The sequence below is a fragment of the Octopus bimaculoides genome, chromosome 29 (assembly GCF_046866305.1).
Source record: "Octopus bimaculoides isolate indiv1 chromosome 29, ASM4686630v1, whole genome shotgun sequence".
Taxonomy (NCBI): domain Eukaryota; kingdom Metazoa; phylum Mollusca; class Cephalopoda; order Octopoda; family Octopodidae; genus Octopus; species Octopus bimaculoides.
In genome coordinates this window covers 14390860-14395859 of record NC_142956.1, presented here as the reverse complement: position 1 = coordinate 14395859, position 5000 = coordinate 14390860, and the positions used below count along the sequence as shown (strand labels likewise).

Genomic DNA, 5000 nt, shown 5'->3' with positions numbered 1-5000 from the left:
GAGCAGGTGACACGTAAAAAACACCATTTTGAGTATGGCCGTTGCCAGTACCGCCTGACTGGCCCTCATGCTGGTGGCACGTAAAAGCGCCCACTACACTTTCGGAGTGGTTGGCGTTAGGAAGGGCATCCAGCTGTAGAAACTCTGCCAGATCAGATTGGAGCCTGGGCAGCCATCCGGTTCACCAGTCCTCAGTCAAATCGTCCAACCCATGCTAGTATGGAAAGCGGACGTTAAACGACGATGATTATTATTATTCTTATTCCTATTCTTATTATTAAGCTGGCAGAATTATTAGCATGCTGGGCAAAATGCTTAGCGGCATTTCATCTGTTTTTATGTTCTGAGTTCAAATTCCACCGAGGTCATGGCTAATGAATTAAGTACCAGTTGAACATTGGTGTTGATGCAATCGACTCATCCCTTTTCTGAAATTGCTGGCCTTGTGGCAAAATTTGAAACCATTATTATTATTATTATTATTATCATTATTATTATTATTATTATTATAAGGCAGTGAGCTAGCAGAATCATTAGCGCTGCAGGCAAAATGCTTCGTGGCATTTTGTCCATCTTAACATTCTGAGTTCAAATTCCGCTGAGGTCGGCTTTGCTTTTCATTCTTTCAGGAAGACCCCCAACCTCTCTGAGACCGAAAAAAGCACAAATGAGTCAAAGCAATGTGAAGACACTTGTCGACCGTTTTCTTCAACTACAAGGGAATTGTTCATGATGAGTTTGCTCCACCTGGTCAGACAGTAAAGCGGGAGTACTACTGTGACATTTTGCGGCATTTGCGGGATGCTATTTGCCAGAAAAGGCCACAACTGCATGCATCCAGTGAGTAGCAATTGCACCAAGACAATGCACCTGCCCATCAGCGCAGCCTGTGCAGCAGTTTTTGGTTAGGCACAGCATTCCACAAGGTTAAAAACAGTAGTATATTTTGGTTAGGCACAGCATTCCTGGGGTTAAAACAGTAGTAATGTCCGTTTGTACAGAACAGCCATATTGATGGGACAATAACCATTACCTCTCTGTATAGTTACTACTTTCATCTCTGATACAGATTTTCTAACTACTTTGCTTGTTGTATGTGTATATCTTTAATTTGGTTTAAGAATTTTATTTTAATTTTCAACTATATTTTATTTTTATCCAATTCGTGACATTACCATTATATTATTCCATTAAAACTTTTCCCTTACACACCTAGTAACCCTATCTCCTCTCTCTTTTCCCACTACACCCATCTGTTTCCTTTCCTTTCATCTTTTTCTTCTTTGCTTTCTTCTTCTTCTAATTCTTCTTTTTCTTCTTCTTCTTCCAATTCTTCTTCTTCTCATTATTATTATTATTATTATTATTATCGTCATTAGGAAAGTGGCAAACTGGCAGAATTGTTAGCACGCCAGGCGAAATGCTTAGCAGTATTTCATCTGCCGTGTAGTCTGAGTTCAAACTCTGCTAAGGTGGACTTTGCCTTTCATCCTTTCGGGGGTCGATAAATTAAGTACCGGTTACGCACTGGTGTCGATCTAATCAACTTGATCCCTGTGTCTGTCCTTGTTTGTCCCCTCTATGTTTAGCCCCTTGTGGGCAATAAAGAAATAAGAAACATTAGCACGCCGGGCGAAAAGCATAGTGGTATTTTGTCTGTTGCTATGTTCTGAGTTCAAATCCTGCCAGGGGTTGACTTTGCCTTTCATTCTTTCAGGGTTGATAAATTAAGTACCAGTTGAGTACTGGGGTCGATGTGATCAACTTACCCCCCCTCAACACAAATTTCAGGCCTGGTGCCTATAGTAGAAAGGATTATCATCATCATCATCATTATTATTATTATTATTATTATTATTATTATTATTATTATTATTAAGGCAGCGACCTTGTCTTTATGTTCTGAGTTCAAATTCCACCAAGGTCAACTTTGCCTTTCATCCTTTTGGGGTCGATTAAACCAGTTGAGCAATGAGGTCTCGTTAATCAAATTATCTATCTACTTCCCTAAACTTGCTGGCCTTGTGCCAAAATTTGAAATCATCATCATCATCATCATCATTATTATTATTACTATTATTATTATTATTGAGTGAGAGAGCAGTGCATGCCATCAAAGTGATACTGGGGTAAAATATACAAAGCCAATTATACCCATCATGACTACCCGTCTGATAAGGGTACACCAGGCACATGCATCACAACCATATGTGTGCGACATGGTGATCTCATATCAAGATAAAGAGCGCATGAACTCGCAGGTGGGGCCCAGTTAGAATTTTCTTCAGGTCAAGTAGCCCATCTCACTCAAAAGGTCCCTGAATAAGGGTTGTTTAAGGATGTTGAGCAAAACACCCAGGTTTCCAAAGTGAATTATTCAAACCCCAAAGAATTCCTCTCAACACATGGCTATGATGCCCCCCCCCACTACTTCTGCTCATGATCAGAGATGCACATATCGTCAGCCACCAAGGGACATGTTCAACTGGTTAAGGTCAAACAACTGACAAGCAAATCTGTGGTATTGAGCAGAATATTTGCTGTAGCCCATCTTTTTATACCAAGACAAAACACCACTACACTCTCCACTGCTACCACTCCCTTGTCCACTTCCACCTCCACCACCACTAAGCATTCCATGACTACCACATCCACCTCCTCCATGCTTTCCATAGCCTCCACCACCACCACCACCACCATGCTACTAAAACACCGTCCAACTCCTCTTTAGTCGCCACCACCACCACCACCACCACTATCACATTCACCTCCACCATCACTATTACCAGATACATCACCACCACCATACACGCCACCAATGCCACACCTACCTCCACCACAACAATACCCTTCTATTCCAGTAGCCTCCATCACCATCACCACTGTCAGAAACTTCACTATCGTGCCCACCTCCACTGCTTAAATAACCTCCAGCCCTCCAATAGCCTCCACCACCAGACATTTCACCACAGTCATGTCCACCTCCAACACTATGGCACCACCGTTTCCATAGACTCCTCCATCACTTCACTCTACCCTCAACCAGGAGAAGAGCCTCCATCACATCCATTACCTCCTCCACCACCACAGGCACTCCTGCACTACCACTGCCATACCCACCTCTCTCAATCTCATTCTCTCTTCCTCCTTCCCTCCTACGGCCTCTCTGTCTCTCACACACACTCTCTTGCACTGTCTCCCTTCCTCTTCATTACTCAATCTCTCTATTGTTCTTACCTCTCACTCACTCTCTCCCCCTCAATCTCCTACCCTCTCCATCATCCTCATACTGGTTGTCTGTCTGTGCCTTTCTCTCTTTCTCAATCGCTCATTCCTTCCCTCTCTTTATCTCCCTCCCATTCCATCTCTCTCCCTTTTGCTCTCTCTTTCTCTTAGTCTTACCACCATTATACACTACCTCCTCTGCCACTACTAACACAGCATCATCCACCACCAGCAACAACTACATCAACACAAAAGCTATTTATCAAGAACACTGAACTTCAAAAGTGAAAAATAAAATATCCACAAAGAATCAAAGACAAAAAAAGAACAAAAAATATTAACAAATATAAAAAAAAACATAAGACATTACAAGATATATTTTTTAAGAACCACAAAACAAAAGCAAGAATCGGTTGGGAAAATCTAAAAGAAGTAAAGTTATAGATATTAGTTAATAACAGAAAGAATAATCAAGAAATATAAAAAAAAAAAATAGATATAAAAAACATGATAAAAGAGAAACCTGCTGAAGAAATAGTCATATTACCATGACAAATAAGTCTCAAAGAATCAACTCTACCATGTTAAAGAACTGACAAATTAGCCTGCAGTTTGTAAAACTAGAAATTTTTAGTGGTGCTGCTTCAGTTTCTACTTTCACTTTCAGTATGTCTGATTAGTTTTATTTAGATCTATTCATTCTATTCATATATTTCCTTCATATATTTATGCATATTCATTTATATAATATTTATATGTGTATATATGCTTTTGTTTATTTTGTGTTCTTCAATGTTTGTTTTTGCTTGCTTTTAATTTGTGTGTTTGGTACAAGATATTTCGATCGTGAATTGCAGAGTATGATACACAAGAAGAGATGTTGGGTGGCTGGTTAGCTGGCTGGTTAGCTGTTTGAAGAAAACTCGATTGAAAAGTCCACTGCAGTCAAAATTACATTGCCAATAATCTGTGATATATATATATATATATATATATATATATATACTTTATTTAAAAGCAGCAGAAATATAACAAAAGACTGTTACTCTGAGTTTCACGTTCCCGTTCACTGGACAGTTTTGTTTTTCTAACAAAACTGTCCGGTGAACGGGAACGTGAAACTCAGAGTAACAGTCTTTTGTTATATTTCTGCTGCTTTGAAATAAAGCATATTACTCTACCTCTGGTATTTCGGTACTCTTTTCTCCACCTTGTTGCACATTTCATGTGCTTACTCCGGTATATATATATATAGGAATTTCAACCATGTTTTGTGGTCTGCTACCACAACAGCTCCTTTATAGGATCCAGTTAGCTCAAGACATCATCAGGAGGAACCACGCCCGGTTTCGGCCCCTACTCCTCTACCGTTTTGACGTAAAAATAAATATGCTATCTGGCATATACAGGTGCTTGCAATTATCAAGTATTACCTCTAAAATTTACCTTACCTATATATATATATATATATATATATATATATATATATATAATTTATATAAGGGCATTACTATACAATAATGCCTCACGCTAAGAGGGACTCCAAAAGTCAAAACTACCATAAGCACATTTTTACCGATCGCAAGGGAATGCAACTTTCAAAGCTAACCTCCTAAAAACTTAACGGTAAACCAATGGTTTCATAATCAATGCAGTAATCTGCGTCTTTTATTCATCAGTACACATATGGTCAAGACACATAAAAATAAACAAAAATCAGCATACCCTGACGAGCATAGTACATAGATGATTGTTTATCCCTATACATCCATGAA

General features: G+C 39.2%; 1 protein-coding gene and 1 long non-coding RNA gene across 10 annotated transcripts in view; one reads left to right on the top strand and one right to left on the bottom strand.

Moving 5' to 3' along the window:
• The window catches only part of LOC106876278 (uncharacterized), a 1065409-nt gene that overhangs the window by 306075 nt on the left and 754334 nt on the right, over positions 1-5000 (bottom strand). The window lies entirely within an intron of this gene.
• The window catches only part of LOC149130355 (uncharacterized), a 14881-nt gene continuing 14680 nt past the window's right edge, over positions 4800-5000 (top strand). The window contains exon 1 of the long non-coding RNA XR_016238981.1: positions 4800-5000. This exon is cut by the window's right edge and continues 1347 nt beyond it. This is a non-coding gene — a long non-coding RNA (uncharacterized LOC149130355).